Here is an 18,569-nt window from a genome sequence, read left to right as displayed (position 1 = left end):
ACATTATTATAACATGTTGCCAGATCGACTTTTGGATTTGCAGTCACTTAGTGTTGTAAAGAGAGAGTTGAGAAAGTGGTGCAATAACTTTACTGGTTAACCAAATTTGCAACTTCTAATCGTTGTTTTTAAGTTGGCGAATTGTTTTGTCTGTTTTAGTATTGATTTTTAAAGTTTCTAAGTTGGAGAGCTTGTAACGTATTGGGTTTTGTAACATGTAATAGGAGGTTTTTTTTTTAAACGTTGAAAGCATGGCAGTACTTTGTTTTGTTTAAGAGTAATAACATCCTATTCATTGCAAGAGTATTCCGCTCACAATCATGCACGTGCTTTTGCTGGCCTGGACAATTCATGTACTCTTTATTATGCAATAAACTTATGTATGTATGATTGCTATATACCGACGGCATGCTGACGCACGTGTCTACCACTTTTTTGATAAAAAGCACCTCTACAATTTTTCTCTCTGTCATGTCCTTTGCTCTCTTCAGGAACTTGGCCATTTTCAAAAGCGGTTAACACCTGCTTTTGCACAAGTGGGGTTGTTTACAAAATTCCTTTCAGCTGTGGCCTCATTTACATTGGACAAACGGATCGGTGTTTCAATGAGAGAGCGCGCGAGCATAATCTTTCGATACGGAGTGATTTGGGTGGTCATCTTGTTGAGCACGTTAAACGACGTGGGTTAACCGCCTTCGAGTGTCTCATTGACGAAGAATTATCTTTTCTAGATGGTTTTATCTGAAGATAGGCGCCTGGTAGATATGGAGTCTTAACCTATAACTATTTCTTGTGTTTTTCTTTATGTCCGCAGGCGATGGCACATATTTGCTTGGCTGGATGATGCAATAAGCTTAGTTGGAAGTCAGCTCCAGTTCTGTGGTACGTGTGCCTTTTTCCCCTGTCCAAGTTTGCGCCATTTTAATTGTGTCTATTAAAAACCAACTAGCCTAACCAAAAGTCGTGTTATACAAGCCGTTTCTTTCTTAATAGGTCAGGAATGTATACGCGAAAGAAACTCGCGTAAAACCGAGGTCACACTGCTAATACAGAATACAAAAAGGTCGATGTGCGCACACTGTCCGTTTCTTTCTTGTATGTCGGCACTGTCACGTGGGTCATACAAGCACCGTCTGTAGACGTGTTGGAAGCGTGTCTCCAGCTTCTAACAAACTCGAGGCGAGTCCGCAGATAATTTTCTCGTCGTCTCTGCAGCGGGCACCGCGTCTTTTGGACAATCACTGAGCGCGGTTGACTACGGCTGAAGAGTTATTTTAGCCGTTACCCAAGCAGCACAGATTTGGCCAATCATTGGCCGATGGCTGGCAGTGGTCCTTTGGCCAGTGGCCAGACAGTGGCCGGTCATGGGCCGATGAATGGCCTTTCTCTGGCCATTGGCGAATGGCCACCGGCCATCAGCCAAGCATTGGTCGGTAAATGGCCACTCTTTGGCTAATTGCCAAAGGACCATTGCCAGCCATCGCCCAATGATTGGCCAAATCTGTGCTATAGCGACTTCACAGCGCACAATCAGCACACACACTGCGCTGTGAAGTCGGTAACACGTTCAACCGACTCGCCCAGGCTACAATTTTGACAGGTTCGTTTAGACCCAGGATAAACCAAGAGGCTGGAGATGAGTTAAGCGGAATCATAGTTTCCGAGCCAGCTGAAATAAAATCATCGCTGCGTTGGAAACCCGGCACCGAGTCAGAAACGTCGGTGCACCGGTCTCAAACTTTCGCAGTAGCTTTTTTCACAGTGATAGTGGGCTCTTTAAATGCAAATGTTTTCGAGCACTTACGTATCGGAAAGAAGAGGGCTTGAACAAAATTTCGTCCGCTGCAACGCAGAACTGTGTTCGAATGCTCCCTTTTTCCGCACTCTATCGAAAGCTGGAATAGGTTGCCCAATGACGTTAAAAAAATGAATTGTCAAAGCTGTGGGATTTTATTTTTCTAGGTACAAATATGTGTGTTCTCTTTTTTATTATTATTACATGGTTTGTTTACTACTTCAGAAAAGAAAAATCATCGGAAGGTCATGTACATTTTTTTAGCTTTATTTTTATAGAAGGTACCAAAAATGTACCTATTCTTTCATGCTTTCTGCGGTATTATTTAATATTTTGCGTTATACAGTTGTAAGACCTTTTTTTATCATTGCGCCCATATTTTGTTTAAAAATCGAGTCACAATTAAGTGAATTTTCACAGCCAACTAAATATATAAATATTCATAAGCGATTTTTTTTAAACATTATTGAGTGAACCCTCGCCGAGATATAATTCCAAATCTGCAAAAGCATCTCGCATTATTTTCTTTGAGTTTAAACGAAAGTCAACGTTTTGCCAGATCCATTGTTGTAGTCGATGACCGTTGGAGGGTTTCTGTCGCTACGCCTATGTGGTACTCGAGCACCGCATGCCACAGTGGCTGTACTTGATCATATTGACGTGTAGGCCCACCATGAATCACTAATTAAAAACATGTTCTTTTTAGTGATGCGGCTGATATTGCCTATTAAAAATTAGTTTCAGGGCGCGTTCCGTCCTTATGGTATTGTAATTCGTTTATTACAGTATTTAAACTAATCTGTACATTTCCCGGGTTTAATTTGGGTAGCCTGCTAATACAATAGTTTAATTCACTTCTTTTGGAATCGCTATACTCCGCTTCTCCTCACGATGAACTGTAGTGAATCTTAAAGTCCAAGTTTATTCAAACAACCGTCGAGAAATACAGTTGCCTGGAGGGCCGCCACGTAAGGCATCGGTATGCCTGACACGGCGACAGCCACCCCCCCCCCCCCCTCTCCACTGCCAGACAAAATGCAAGTCTCGGAGGACGAAAGCTACTTGATCATGAAAGATCAAACATCAAATCCCATAAGCGATCTCCGACAATATAGCGTATCGATTGACTTCCATGGCTCGTGGGTTCCTCCGCGGTTCGCCGTGAGGTAGAACAAAGTCAAAGAGTTCCCAAAAAAAGAGAACCGTATTTTTCGGCCCGGGTAAATATACTTTGCATCGCAGAACGCTCAAATTCCGCAAGAACGTGACACTAGGGGTTGGGATATCAGGGGAAAGTTTGAAAACGTGACGTTACCTGGATCAAAATATAACTTAGAAAAACTAAATTTCTCTATACGAGCCGACGTGCACCTAAGCCTAATATCGTCGAAAGAAAACCCGACATTGTGGACGCTTGTGGGGTTGATATCAGTGCCGAAAACAGTTCTCAGCAAGAAAGAGGATAATGTTTTCTTTCTCGCTGACAAGTTTCTTTTGTTTTGTTTTTTCACCGAAAGAAGTGCCAGAGGCGCCCACAGTGCCATTTCTTGTTTTGACGAAATTGGGCTTAGGTGGACGTCGGCTCATAGAGAAAGTTAATTTCACTCAACTGTCTTTTGATCCAGGTAACGTCATGCTCTCAAACGTTCGCGTTCCGTCCAAACCACTGAGCTTTCAGCTATGCATAGTTGATTTACCCGAGCCGAAAAACACGGCTCTCTTTTCTCCACAACTCCCTGTAATGAACAGGCCGCGTAACGGAAGCTTCTGCCCCGACCGACGGCGGGCATGCGGAGAGCCAGAAAACAGCAAATCGTGACAACAACAACAACAAAAAAAGCCGAAGGAGTGCAAGGTCAGGTATAATCATTGGGACGACGCGCTGCGCCGCCGCACATCTGGTGCCTCAGGGGTTTGTAAGGCAGCTGCAAATCAGGTGATGTTTACACCGCGCAGCACAAGGCCATGTACAGTCTCAAAAAAGAAATGGAGGGCCTGTAGGGAGGCTCGTTCCTCGATCAAGTTGCGCAGCATGTTTTTTCGTGAATAGCGAGCCCTATATAAAGTCAAACAAGTGGCTGAAATTAAAAAAAGAAATAAGGTTTGTTTATAATTATTGTTAGAAATTAGTTTTTCGGTATAAGCCATTATTTTAACCGTTCTTTTTTTTTATAAACACTCGATATTTTTATAGTTTTGTAGCTCTGGGTAAAGTAAATATTATAGAAAAAGATCAACCATACGATATAAATATCTCGCAAGGCACAGCTGGTCGGCAAATTTCGCAGACGGTTGCCCAAGGTGCCATATACGAGATATAAAACACACGAGACGGAACAACTCATGTTACTGATTTAGGAGAACTTGCCTGCACTCAGACATTGACAGTGTTGAAACAGCGTCAAAAGCTTTGCATGCGTAAAAAAATAAAGGCATCGCCATGCGCCGATCGAAAACGAAGTTCGGGCTTGTTGCATTGACGACGACACTAATTTTTGCGTACGCAAAGCTTTTGAGAGGGCTGTTTTAAAAAGCCTTAATGTTATTATCCGTGCTCAAGTCATTTAGTGCAAAAACAACCACACCGGTGGTGCGCCTAAATCCATCTCCTCGTGATCTATGAATTTTAATGCCAAAGCATTAACTGTCCCATAGAGCGAGCCGACGACATCAGCCGCGGCAAACGGCGGATAAATTCCCGAAGCCGCGATCTCAGGCTTTGAAACGTGTAAGGATTCCTGTGATCTCCCTTCCCCGATGGCTGTAATAACGGCCGCGGGTCGGAACACTCGGCCTCCTTCGCCGTGAGCTCCGACCTGTTCGTGAGGTGGAGGGCCGCCTGGCTTGGGGGGTTCTCGTCTCACTCTTTCTCTCTCGGGGGACCAATTTCCGTTCCCCCGCTCGGATGCGGATCTCTGCTGACAGGCGAGGAGGTTTCGCCTCTTGTTTTACCGCTTTCGGGAAAGGGACTCGTCCGGGTGACCGCGAAAAAGATAGGACGTGTGTCGGCGACTTCTCCAATGCTTCCCCGGTCTTGGCTTCCGGAACCCCGAGTCTGGCAGGTAAGAACCTTTTCTTACCTTACCGGCGCGGGGGGCATTTTGGATGGGGACATAGAAGTTCATTTAAAAGAGTATTTTAATAAATGCTCTTGGACCTTGTCCTTACTCTGGTGCGTGTGTCTTCTCTTCCGCTATATTCGAGAGAGAGAGACAAGGTTCCCAAGCAGCACCGGAAAGTGCATTTCGATCGGCCGACGGTTGGCCAGTGTCTGGACAGCTTGGCCACTTTAAGTGCTTGGCCACCGGAGACATAAACAAGGCCGGCAAGGGTCCGGCCACACACTAGCTGTTTTTAGCTTGCCCGCCGGAGGCATAAACACTGCCGGCAAGCGCCTGGCCAGAAGTGCTCATTTTCAGCTTGGCCGCCGGAGACATAAACACGGCCGGCAAGTGTTTGGCCAGCAGTGGTGATTTTCAGCTTGGCCGCCGGGGACATAAACACGGCCGGCAAGTGTCTGGCCAGATGTGCTCATTTTCAGCTTGGCCGCCGGGGACATAAACACGCCCGGCAAGTGTTTGGCCACAAGTGCTGATTTTCAGCTTGGCCGCCGGAGACATAAACACGGCCGGCAAGTGTTTGGCCAGTAGTGCTGATTTTCAGCTTGGCCGCCGGAAGCATAAACACGGCCGGCGAGTGTTTGGCCAGCAGTGCTGATTTTCAGCTTGGCCGCCGGAGACAAACACGGCCGGCAAGTGTTTGGCCAGCAGTGCTGATTTTCAGCTTGGCCGCCGGAAACATAAACACGGCCGGCGAGTGTTTGGCCAGAAGAGCTGATTCTCAGCTTGGCCGCCGTGGACATAAACATGGTCGACAAGTGTTCGGCCAAAAGTGCTGATTTTCAGTTTCGCCGCAGGGACACCCATAATCTAAACTTTCATCGCGTTGACGAAACTTTGCATAACGACGGGCAGCGAGAGAAGCATCATGAGAGAGTGGTTGGCAGGATATTAGTGCGTGCATCGCGTAAATACTGTTAGCGCAAGCAAACGATTACCGTTTTATTCAGTTTTTTTTTCGTTAGACTTGAAAGGCTATTGTTTTAACTAGCACTGTCGTGCGATATGTTCATTTGGAACATTACTAGAAGTGGGAAAATATTGTGCCCGTCGTTGTTCTATGAAAATAAAATACGAAAGCGCGAATACCACATCCGCGATTTTTCGGTTAGTGCTCCACATATTTACTTCCCAACTGCACTCGAAGAAAAAAAAGTTGTAGTCGGGTGCATCGGGCGCACATGCTCCCCTTTCCTGGAAGACGCACCCTCCGTTACCCAGCCAGTGTACCTGTATACCGACCATAAGCCCCCTTCTCTACCTTAAAAACCTATAGGTGTATCAATGAACTCAGGTTAGTAAACCGCCACGCTAGCCACACACCCCGATCAGCTTGTGCTTGAATCGGATAAGATTGGATATTTCAGTCTTTGTGTTCTGGAAGAGCCTAAACAAGACGTCTCTCATATATTGATTAAACTTAAGCTAGTCTCAGTAATGTTTGATATAGGTGCTAGGATACCGATTTCCTGAGCCAAGGAAAGCTAACAGCTTCGGTTAAAAACGCAACGGAAACGTTCAAAATCGAATCACGCGTAAAAGAAAAAGAAAATGAACATCTCGACCGAGATGTGCAGAACGCTGGTTTTGTTGTTAACAACGTTGTTGTTGGCGGGTGGTGGGCAACGCCGTGACGCTATTGACGCTATCGTGGTGATTGACGCCAGTGATGCTCGGCCGTACTACACAGTAAACGTTTTTACAGCTTTAAGGGTGTAAAAGGGGTGTTGTAGCAACATACACCCTCGGCTACACCCTTTTAACACCCTGAAAACTAGGAATACAACCTCATAATTTTACCGAAAAAGGTGCTGTTCCGTGTTACACCCTACATTTAGTGAAGAATGTGAGAAGGGTGTAGAAGAGGGTGCTGAATAAATAATGTGAAATGGTTTTGGAAAGCTTATATATGGCTCTGTACATAATGTAAAGGTAAGATTTCTGCTTGAAAAAGCAACAGTTGTTAGCAGTCTAGTTTCTTATAATGTCAGTTGTAATTCATGCAGATAGCTAATAATAAAGTGCCTCTTTTGCATACAATTTTTATGTTTGCAAACACAATTTTATATATGAGTTCATATTTAATTTTCTTACAAATCACTCCATGCTCAGAAATCAGAAAGTAGGGTGAAATGCTCTATACTAGCATTTTTTACAAATATTTATTGATGGAAGTGTACAGTAAGAAAATCAGTTAGTCTCGAGTTTATATCTGGCAACACGAAATCAAAATATTGTCAAAATGTTTGACAAATGTTTATGACATGCTGCTAGAACCTGTCCCATGACCATGTCAACCCGAGTAAAATATTCATTTGAGAAAATGGTGACATGCACAAAAACTCACACACATAAAGAGGCAAATCCCATAATAAACCAGTCCGAGACATCCCATAAAAAATGGCCTATGGTCGTCTATGGGAAATTCAATGGGAGGCTATCACCCCCTGTAGCTTTGCATGGCCGGCCTCAAAAATTTATAGATACAGCTACAGCCGGCTTTAGAAAAGTTTAGGGCCCTGTGTCTAAAGTCTCAGGGCTATGTTTCAATAACAACAACAATAATAATAATAATAATAATAATAATAATCAATAAGTTAGTGTTTTAACAGTGTCCCGGGACATCCAATTGTTCTTCTTGCGGGCGCAGTGCAATAGAACGCACAAACAGATGCTTGCGCGCTCGCAGTCGCACACATACACGCGCGCACGCACGTACACACGCATGCACACGCGCAAACCCACGCCCGCGCGCAGACGCACACGCATGCACAACCAGAAACGCACAGGCGCATGTACGCGGACGCATCCACACGTGCGCGCACAAACACACGCACGCGCATGCACACACACACACGCAAACAATTACGACGAAGGAAACGTTACTTAAGTTAGTTTCGGTTTCGGTTTACAGAAAAAAGAAACAACCTAAAGTTTAAATAAAACCTAAGATTTACTCACGTTTTGTAATGTTTTACATTATTATTTTAGTGAAATTCTTATTGCTACTGATATAATAATATTTTGCTTAGTATTGTTCTAAAAAAAATAACAATAAATAAAAAGGAAAAGAGACTCTTGAAGACTGCGCAAGACCATCGCTATCGCAATCAGCTTCCGTTGGGCTCAGTTGAATGGTTTTCGAAGTTCGAGAGGCTTCGGATATGGTGGCTGGAAGGGGAAGTGTGACGGGCGCCGTATGCGTGCAGTGTCAGAGAGGGGCGCGAGTTGCGATGAAAATCTTCGCCACCGAGAGGGGCGCTGCAGTCTGCAGGCGAGTCAGCGGTCTCGGGTGATCTGTTGGTTCGCGGGCGCCGGCGCTCTTCTGAGGCTGCTACAAGTTCGGCTGTTTTGGTTGTTCTACTGTTTTGGCTGTGAGCAATCATAATATGCATTAGGCTCATAATAAATATGTGTATTAAGATAAGCTCAAAGTAATCAAGAGTCGTCCTAATGTCATTTGGGTCTAATTCAAGTCCACTGGTTTAAAAGTAACTCAAAGGAATAAAAAGAGTAATAATAATGTCAATTGAGTTCATTATAGATCATTTGGAGGTATAATAACAGAAGTAATCAAACGAGTAGCCAAAATGTCAATTAGGCGGAATTAAAGTCCATTTGGTTAATAGTAACTCAAAGTAATAAAACAAGTTATTGCAATGTCAGTTGAGCGAATAATAAATAATTTTATTAAATCTTAGCCCCCAAAATTTTAAAAGTAACTCGATGTAATCAAAAGACTAATATTAATGACTTAATGAGCTACAAGCGATAAATTGGCGCTATAATTATACAAAGTAAACAAGAGTCACCAAATGTCATTTACGCCGAATTAAAGTCAATTGAATTCAGAGTAACTCAAATTAATCAAGAGTGATCATAATGTCAATAATCATCACATAAAAATTCAATTTGCTGAATATTAGCGGAAAGTAATTAATAAAGAGTCATTACAATGGAGTTTAATTTGAATTAATGGCTAATGGGTCAAAAGTAACTCGAAGTAATTAAAAGAGGAATAACAATGTTAACTGAACTTATTATAGATCAATTGGAGCAATAATAGCACGAAGTAATCAAAAGAGTAATCATAAATTGCAAGCTAAAATAAAAGCGAGTGCGCCATAATAACTCCAGGTTACAAAAAGAGTAATAAACATATCAATTTTGCCTCGTCAAAAGCGGGACAGTAACTCCAAGTAGTCACAATAGTGATCAAATGATCAGTTGTCCCCCACAAAATCAAAGTGTATAAACAATTATTCTAAGTTACCAAATGTGTAAGCAAAACACGACCACTGAATGCAATTAGTGCATATACTATATATCGTGGATTAAAATGACTGACCCCGGGACTAAAGTGGGTAGCGCAAGGATTAAATTGTGTGGCGCTTGGGTTAAATTGGGTGGTACTGGCATTAAATTGGACGTCGTTTGGATCCGGATGAGCGGGAAAACCTGTAGTTCAGTGTGTGGCATCTCCAGATCAAGCGGCATTCAAACATTTTCCTGCATGCGCACTTTTCTTGGACATTTCTTGCTAACTTATTGAAAAAAAAAAAAAAAAATACTCGGCGCGCTTACTAACGCCTGTCCATGCGCTCTTCAGAGAAAGAAAAAGGTCAAAACAAAGGCTGCTTCAGAGCAAGTAGTTTCTTCCTTTGGCTTGTATTCTTGACGCATTATATGAAACAGTAAATAAAAGTGAGTTCTACATTCTATGCCTTGTTCGTCACATTTTTCTTCGGCTGCACTTTGAAGCATATGAAGTGTTCACGATTCATAAAGTTATCAAGTAAAAAAAAGTCTAATTTCCCCAGTGGACGTTCACCTGCTCCAGCGTTCTAAATGTAAATCAAAAATAGTCTTTTTTTTTTCTTTCCTTTCTATTGCGTAATAAGGCGTCAGTAGATTCAGCTCTCGAAGAAAACGTCTAGTTGTCTTTTATTTGCGTATCAACTATTTTACAGTATTCGCAGCAAGGGGAAAATATGGCGCAGCGCTCTATTCCTATGCTCCGCACGCCAGCGCTAACTCGCCTGGTGCGCGCAGCGCCCTCTATTATTTTCATCGCAACTCTGTGCAGCCCTCCGCTCCCGGCCGCCACACTTCCCCTTCCAGCCACCATACTTCGGAGATCTCCTTTTTTTTACGTTTTAGCCGTTTTAGTGGATATTTTAAATATCTTCCTTAGGAATACCGTGTTCAAGAATAACAATCGATGACTGAGCGCTGGGAGACGCTGCGTCTTGCCAACGCCCGTAAGTTCAGAACCGCCCATGCACGACTCGTGCAAACGCCGGTTAGCAACTTTCTTTTGTTTCTGCGAAGTGGGCTGCTGTTTTAACTTTGTCGTGCACCGTGCGCTTGCTAAGCTATGCTTGATTCTAACTATGCTTCTGCCCTGTGTTATTTCGTTATTTGAAAAGAGCGTATCTTCAAAACCTGTGGCTCGCTCCCCAGTGTGGGAAAGATTCCCGCGCGGCGGAACCGTGGGCATGTTCTTTGCGCCGTCGTGCGGCGCTCGTCCGACGACGCTTGTGCGGAGCGTTCAAGTGCCGTCTGACGGCAGTTCAAGCATTCAGTCGCCGTCCCAAAGTGTTAATCACAGGTCATGCTAGTTCTGACGTCTTGCCCTAACAGCCGCTCGCCACCGATTTGTTTCATAAAGCGGGAGCGAGAAAAACGTTAGAAGAGCGAGCATGCAGCATGATTTTTTGCATAAGCTAATGCCTATGCGTAGAGACGCGCGGTCTCTTCGTCATATTTCCGAGGGTAAAAGCGCTAAAAACAACGGACAATTAAACAACGCCCTGTGTTTGTTTCTTTTACTTGTCCATTGTTTTTAGAGGTTTCACCCTCGGAAATTAGGTCTCTTCGCGTTTACCGAACCGGCACACTTTTTAAGTTTACGATTGCGTGATGCAAAAAATAAAAGGAGTTTAGATGTCACGTTTTTCAGTAGTGGCGAAAGCCCTTACAAAAATCAGAGCAGCTAGAAAAGGCAAAAACATGAAAAAAGGCGGAAAAAATTAACTAATGTCAAACCTGAATATTTGATGGAGTTCAAAGACTACCACCGTACCAACTCGCCCGGTTATTCTTTCTGTCAAAGAATAATAGCCAATAGTGATAAACAAATAAATGCCAACTATTAATGGGTTACAAAGTCGTAATTGGTGCATTGCAGCCCTACGCTACTCTACTCTTTTGGTGATATCAGGTAATGTGAAAATGTATAGGGCAGTTCATAGCAACCATTTATGTCCGACCCATTATATTGAGTTTTTTCTTTATATAAAAGTTATATATAAAAAAAGTGTTCTTCCTAAATTAAGCCACACCACTGAATGTACAATAGCGTGTAACGTTTATGTATGTTCTTTGCAAAAGAAAAGGATGCATTAAAAAAAGGCCAATCATTTTGTTTCCTCTCTGTTGGAGCTTCTTTCACGTACACGCAAAATGTGGGTATCTACGTCTAAAAGAGTGGAATTGGCATTTCCTGCAGGGCTGGAAGGCCTGACTCAGTTTGGCTAGCAGCTTGAAACCTATGGGAACCTGGGGAACTGAACCACAAGAGTGAGAGTGACACCCGCCTTGCACTTCCTGAACGATGGCACCATGAGGAAGGGGGAGCTGCTCTAAAGTGAATGCAATAGCAGATGGGTCGTTCCAGTGAACCCATATACAGATGATACCAGGCAGAAAATTATTAATAAATGTTTTATTAAAAACATGGAATGTGAACGGCATGGGCTAGGAGGATATCAACACAGAGCTGTGTTGTGTTCATATCCTCTGTTCCCCTATTCTTCATGCTTTCTTTTCAATAATTGGCTACTAACTAGTCCAATCATCAGCACTAGTCAATAAAAGTATGCTGCTATTTATTAGTATGCCTTAACACCGTGCTTGCAGTTGAATCCTACAGTCATTTATTAATGGACGAAAACAAAAACGAAGGTGCAAGCTAGCTAAACAGGCTAAACACATAATTTATTAAAGACGGGTTCTCTTAAGGATGGCACAAACGCAGAGAAGTATCAAACACAGCTGAGTATTAATGGGCAAAAATGAATAGGCGACCCAAAAAAGAAAACGCAGAAGAAGACATGAAGTCAGTCTTTACAATTTCTCTTCTGCTTGCACCACTTTACAAAAGGAATTCCTTCCTGGGCCTTACAGCGTTTTACTGTTCACAACCCCTGACATACCCAAGGACAGTAAACATAAAAAAACAACCTACTAACATTGGGGTAAATGTGATTGAACAAACAACAGGGAATGCCTTGAGCTTTCAACCTAGGAAATAAAAAATATGCACAACATCAAGATTTAAAAAAAAAAAAACAGACGGATGCATCACACCTGTTTCTAACAAAAATATAGGCCAAGAAAATTCTTCCACTCAATGGCAAAACACAGGGAAGGCACTAATAGGTTTCTAGGTTTCATCATTGTTAGTGATTCTTTCAGTATACCCTTGTGGTCACTCTCTTTAGTCAAAATTATTTCATCATCATCATTCATTAAATCATCATCACAGTTGTGTTCTTTAAAGGGGTACGGAAACAATAAATGAAATATTCAAATTTCGTTCGGAAGTGAATCAAGTATGAAGGATAATAACCGTAAATGATAATCGCATGTTTGTATTTTGAACGACTGGCTATATTTTGCGTTCCAAAGGGTGCACTCGAGCAAGCGCTCGAAGAGAAGCGAACGGAGAGCGCGATGCGTTATGGGATATCCGGCGCAACAAAAGCAGAAAAGATTCCCCGTGTTCGTGGAGTAGCAAAAAGGCGTGGTTATCAGCGTTGCCCTTGGTGGCGCTGGCAGCGTTGTGGTGGTGTCAATAGCGTCAGCGCGTTACAACCGAGCCGTTCGAAGTACCCGTGGCGTGACGAGCGTGTGGCTGGCCCACGTGGGCTGGTCCAAGGAGCACGTAGCTTCCACAACACTGTCAGCTTAGGGGTGAACGGGGTGGGGAAAGCAACTTTTGTCCGAGTTTTGAGCGACAGGCTAATCTTCTAGGGGGAGAATGGCTGTTTCCGGTTGCACGAACGAGGGTCCGAGAATGAGGGGAGTCCTTCCTTTCCGTCTTCTTGGGCCGTTTGGTACAATGCGCGATTTGTGAGTTGAGCCAGATGCGCGTAGGAGACAAGTGATAAGCGAAGCGTGGGTTGCCTGCAGTCCTCTGAGACAAACAAATCATGTCACTTGATCTCCAAACAGGAAAGCTTTACATGCTTCGTTTGTGGCAGACCATGATGTTCACAATGGTTCAGCTGTGCAGTGCGATGCTTGGGGCCACTGCTTGCTCACTTAGAGTTCGAGAAAGGGGGGTGCCGTAGCACTTCCCAATTGCCCACGGGGTTATAATGTGGCTTGCAAGGAGCTCTTTTGTATTACTTCATGAAGTGAGTTGTGTTTAGGGTGACTCATTATTTCTTTATCACATGCCTTGTATGTGGTGATGTGGCAATCCCTCTAAGTGAAAAAAGTGTAAATGTGTTCAGTACACACGATAAGCTGTAAATCATGTAATAATAATATAAGAATATGCAATACCATATATTATTTTTGTACAATTTACAAGTTGTGATATGTGTATTGGACACATTCCAATGAAATGTTCACTGGGGTCTATACTTCATTTCACCCTTCGTCCGAGCGCGGCGGACGCTACCAGCCAATCCAGCGTCGAGAGAGCGTCATGTGACCTTGTACTCCACATAACCAAAACGTCGCATGATACCCTCCCGGCGCCAGATTGGCTGGGGTGGCCCAGCATCCACTGGGCCACCCAAGCAGGTGCCCATTTCATGCCAAGCACCCTTTACCAAGGGTGTTAGCAAGCACCCTTTATGAAGGGTGCTTGCCTGAACGCCATAAGGGTGTTAGCCCAGGGACAAACTGATTTACACCCTTAAGTGTGTAAAAACTTTTACTGTGTACTCAAGGCTTCTCTTTCCCATTAGTGCCAGTAAGCTTGTGTAAAGTGAAAAATATTGTAACTGAACAGTGGAGAGTTTTAGTAGATCGCTCCTATGACTACGATAACGATACCCGATACTCCGCCACCGCCTCCCTTGCGCATGCATTGTATCGTTATCGGGGCTATCGGAGGTATCGGAACGATCTACTAAAAATCTCAATTGTTGCACTGTCCCTTCACCTAAAGTTACTTCTTTTTATTTTTTTTTTACTGCTGCACTACCGGGGGATTTTAATGGTGGGACAACATACCATCCCTGAACCCACGACGACTGGAATGGTGGTCTCAGCCAGCGTCCTAAGACTTAGTACTCAAAAAGTCCAATAAATATTGAGCAGCCTTGCAGCAGCTTCGCGTGTCATTACTATGTAAAAATTTCTGGGGTTGAGTTCTCAAACTTGACCTCCCGAAACTCTTGACCGTCTTCTGAGGAACACCCAAATTTTCTGGCAGTCTGTGATAAATTATGTAATAAGTGTATAACTACAGCCACTTTCGGCCAGTGACTGGGCGGAAGTCAATGGCTAGTGGCTGGCCAAACGTGAATGGCCAGTGGCTCGCCGAAAGTGACTGGCCAAGGGTGAATGGCAAGTCACTGGCCTAAAGTGAATGGCTAGTCACTGGCCAAATGTGAATGGCCAGTCATGGCCAAAGGTGAATGGCCAGTGTCTGGCCTAAAGTGAATGGCCAGCCACTGGACAAAGGTGAATGGTCAGTCACTGGCCTAAGTGAATGGCCAGTCACTGGCCTAAAGTGAATGGCCAGCGACTGGCATAAAGTGAATGGCAAGTCACTAGACGAGGACTAAAACACTGCTATTGCCGAGCACTTTGGCCAAGTTTGGGCCATCGAAAATCTGGTTGGCCATAGTACACTTGCCAGCGACGGCCCATTCACAACGTGCTGCTTGGGTTGTCGATCATTGGCACCGACGGAGGTAATTAATCGAACCGACCCGCGGTAATGTAGCCCTAAACGTCATCTACATTGCTGCGGAGATGTGAAGACCGCGCTATTAGGTTGGACGTCTCCTTTGAGATATCGCCGCTGTTGAGACAACCCTTTGGTTACTCTATCGGTACCCGTGTTGGTATAGCTAGCAAGATCCCAGAAACCACGCATGAAGCCATGCAAAACGGCAGTGGTATGAAGTCGCCCCGTGTCAGTTTCAATTAGTGCCACCCCGTGGCGCTGGGTGCCTGCGCCGGAGTGCACTGCACTGCTTGTGGAGAGGAGGACGAGACGGCTAAGCACTTGATACTCTGCTGTAAAGGGCTCCACCCTATGCCTACCGAAGACAACATAGATTTAATAAAGTCATTGGGTTTTAGAAACAGCAAAGGGATAGTGGATTTCAAGACTGTAGAGATTACCAAGCAAAGATTAAGTGAATGGTGGCAGAAAGCGAGGGAAAACTAGGTATTTTCTTATTAACTGATGGCAAGGGGTTTTTTATAACCTCACTTTCTTTGCAGTGCGGAGTGAATATAGATTTCACATTTAAATATTCTAAGCTTAAATGGTAAAACAAAATGGCTAGGTGGCGTAAGCTACCGCCCGATCCAAAGGGCTCAGCCGGATTCATCCATCCATCCATCCAGGAGCAGAAACGGCCGAGGCGCCTACTGATCCTCTCGGAGCCTCGGCCGTTTCTGCTCCGGCGCGGGCACGCAGCGCCGAGAGGAACAGAAGCGGCTGCGGCGCGAAGGACAACATTCATGCTTTCGCATCCACAACTCATAAGAAGTGCTCTGGTGCGGCTAGAGCCTTTTTAGTCTACAGATTTTATTTATTTTTTCTAGGCAAAATCATTTTTGGTTTTGTCTACACTACAAACGAGGCAATGAACTAGAAAATGTCAAGCCTGGACAGAAGTCTGCGTACCGTCGTATATCGATGCCTATAAATATTGATCTAATTATTTTGTAGGCAAACTGTCTAGGTTTGTGTTCTTTCCTAACCCCCTCCCCCCCCCCCCTTCCCAAAGAAAAAAAATCACCTTCATCTAAGGACAAGACCCCAGTGGCGTAGCCGGAAAGGGGGGAGGGTGAGCCTTATTTGAGCTAAACGAAGGAAGGAAGGAATCAACGTGTATCGGAAATCGACAGCCCCAGCACGAGTCTGCAACTTAACATTCAGGTTCTCTTCTCGTGCGCCGCCGGATGCTGGGTGCCTGGTAGAGAGCCTTAGACGATCCCGCCCAATCCGGGCTGCCAGCGTTACAAGGTGCCAGGAGCCATCCCCAGGCTTTCCCACGAATTCTGGGCCTGCGAAGCCCTCGTAGCACTTCGGCGGACCGTCATCGGGCGTCTGCCACTAGCGGACAGATCAAGGAGCTGAAGCGATGAGGCTATGAACCGATAAAGTCTGCCTTGTCACGGCACGCGCAAAGCCTGTTATCGTTCCGCACGCCCTGTGGCAACGTGAACCGGTCCCTCCTCTTCATCTCTCTCCCTTAACAATAATAAAGCGCCGAATAAACCATGGTGTAATTTTTGTAACTCTGAACTGGCCCGTCCGTATTATTTCTACCCGTTGAACGAAACAGTCGGGTCAACTTGGAATGTACGCATTTGCGTCGATGGTGTACTTCTTTGAATGAGCCACAACTGAACGTCATTTAAAGATCCAACATTCTCGCTGGCGTTGCTGGCGTTGAATAGGAGCTGCTTTGGCCAACACCACCTAAAATAATCGAACCCTGTGCGCTAGAATCGTGACGTCACTCCAGTGAGATCCCTCGAAGACAGAGATTGGACACGAGAGTGGCGTCGGCATTCGGCCGGGTCTCGTGTCCAATAAGCGCGTCGAAAGACACTCGGCGTCGGGCTCCGGTCCAATGCCTCCTTTGGCGTCATCGCATTCCGACTACGTTTCACGGAGGAGGAGGAGAAGGTGGTGCGCGGGCCTCGGTTATTCTCGAGTGGCTGACAGGGCGAGAACGGCAGGAAGAAACTTCAGCCATCCCGCCTCCAGCGCGAGCTTTCCACCTTAGGGAATGCGCATCGGCGTCTCGCGCGCGCTGAGCACGCGCGGCCAGCCAAAGCGCGCAGGAATGCCTGGAGCGCCTGCTGGAGGCTGGCCGTTCCAAGGACACTCCCTGCCGTTCTTACTCTGCCAGCGAAATATTGGGGTGGCGCCACCTCGCGGCACTCGCTTGTTGCGGAATGTGTAGGATTCGAGCAGACGACGCGAAGGTACGCCGAAGTGGCTGTGATAGTTCGCCACTAAGCGTATTATTAACAAAAAAAAATTATTTTAACAATGTAACTTTTTTTTGTGTATGTGTCACCGTAATTTTTTTTAGTGGATTAGAAAGACTCGAGGCGTTTTTCCTTGTATTGCAATTTTTAAAATTTTCTAAAACAAGCCCGGAGCTTAGCGTGACAGCTTGCGCAGTGTGCCTCGCACATATTCACGGCGTCTTCGATTTTTCGTTCTGCCAGATCTGCAGAGGCTCCTCGAGAAAAATGTCTTCTGTCACAAGAGTGTTGGACGCCTGTCATCCGAGCTATCCGCACTGTTCTGTTGCGTGGCGCCGCAAAGACATGACACCACCCCCGAAACTGCAGGATTTCATTCGAACAAATTTTTATCTAAGAATAAGTGTGCGTGTGAGTGCGTGTGCGTGGGGTGGGGAGGGGGTGAGAACATGAGTGCCGTATTAACCCCGTATTTATCAGGCTCGGCGGACATCAGATAAGGGAATAGTTGCTGTGGTAAGTTGCCTCATTTTCTAAACTCCGCTAATTACCGTCTTAATTATTGGCTAGAGAGGTCATGTTGCAATCGCAGTGTTAACGCCAATTTCTACTAGTGACCAGTACAGTAAGAATATTGGAAAAGGAAATAGGTTTTGAATTGAAACAGGAAGTTTGCCAGAAGGCACATCGCGAGAAGTCGGTACCGTGTGAGAATTCGGTGGTTTATGAGATTCCTTTGGAGTGTGGATTTAAATACGTAGGTTAGACGTCGAGATGTCTAAATGATAGACTGACGGAACACAAAGGGAATGTGATAAACAACGCGTCCAATTCCGAGTTAGCCAGGCACCTTCTAGAGTGTAATAATTGTAAAGCCAACTGGTCTGAAACGGAAGTAATTCATAAAGAACGCAATGATATGAAACGTGTAGTCCAAGAAACGATTCGTATAAAAACGTCTGGCAACTGTATAAGTCAGGCGTCATTGCAGTTTGGGAACGAATGTAAACAATTTCTACACTTGTAAAGATTTTTTTTTTTTTTTTGTAGTACTAGTGTTGCTAGTATGTGTATTCTTGGACTTGTTCGAGAAAGTCGCTGTGTTAGCCATTTGTGATTCGTGGTAGGAGGGCAATGTCGTTCTCATTTTTGGAGATGGCCCCAGTTCCGGCTATTAGCAGTGTATAGTATTGTTTCTTTGGACTGAGTGATTTGTTAGAGGAAACGCACCTTTGAAGGTCAAACCCTTTCTTTGTGTTCAGTAGCGTTTTCACCTACGTTTGCCGGGTGGCGGTGGTTATGCTAGAATGTGACCCTATGTCTGAGTGTCCCACAGCCAAAGTCAAGGGAGATAAGAGAAGGTTTACCGAAGTGTATTGTCCTCTTGTCATGTTTTTTTTTTTTTTTTTTTTTTTTTTTAGAGACGGCGTTGGAGATGAGGTATATAAAGC

The 18,569-nt window shown here is 44.7% G+C and overlaps 1 protein-coding gene across 5 annotated transcripts in view; it reads right to left on the bottom strand.

The window, feature by feature from the left end:
* LOC8025508 overlaps positions 1-18,569 on the bottom strand; it is a 177,722-nt gene that overhangs the window by 68,919 nt on the left and 90,234 nt on the right. Inside the window, exon 1 of one of the 5 annotated variants that reach the window (XM_040217575.3) lies at positions 1,805-1,829. The exons of the other annotated variants lie outside the window; for them this stretch is intronic. The gene's annotated coding sequence lies outside the window, so the exon portion shown is untranslated. Of the gene's footprint in view, positions 1-1,804; positions 1,830-18,569 lie in introns of those variants that run through there. 5 annotated transcript variants of the gene reach the window in all.

Source organism: Ixodes scapularis, unplaced genomic scaffold (genome assembly GCF_016920785.2).
Source record: "Ixodes scapularis isolate PalLabHiFi unplaced genomic scaffold, ASM1692078v2 PGA_scaffold12__126_contigs__length_90152505, whole genome shotgun sequence".
Lineage (NCBI taxonomy): Eukaryota > Metazoa > Arthropoda > Arachnida > Ixodida > Ixodidae > Ixodes > Ixodes scapularis.
This window is presented reverse-complemented; position numbering and strand designations above follow the sequence as displayed.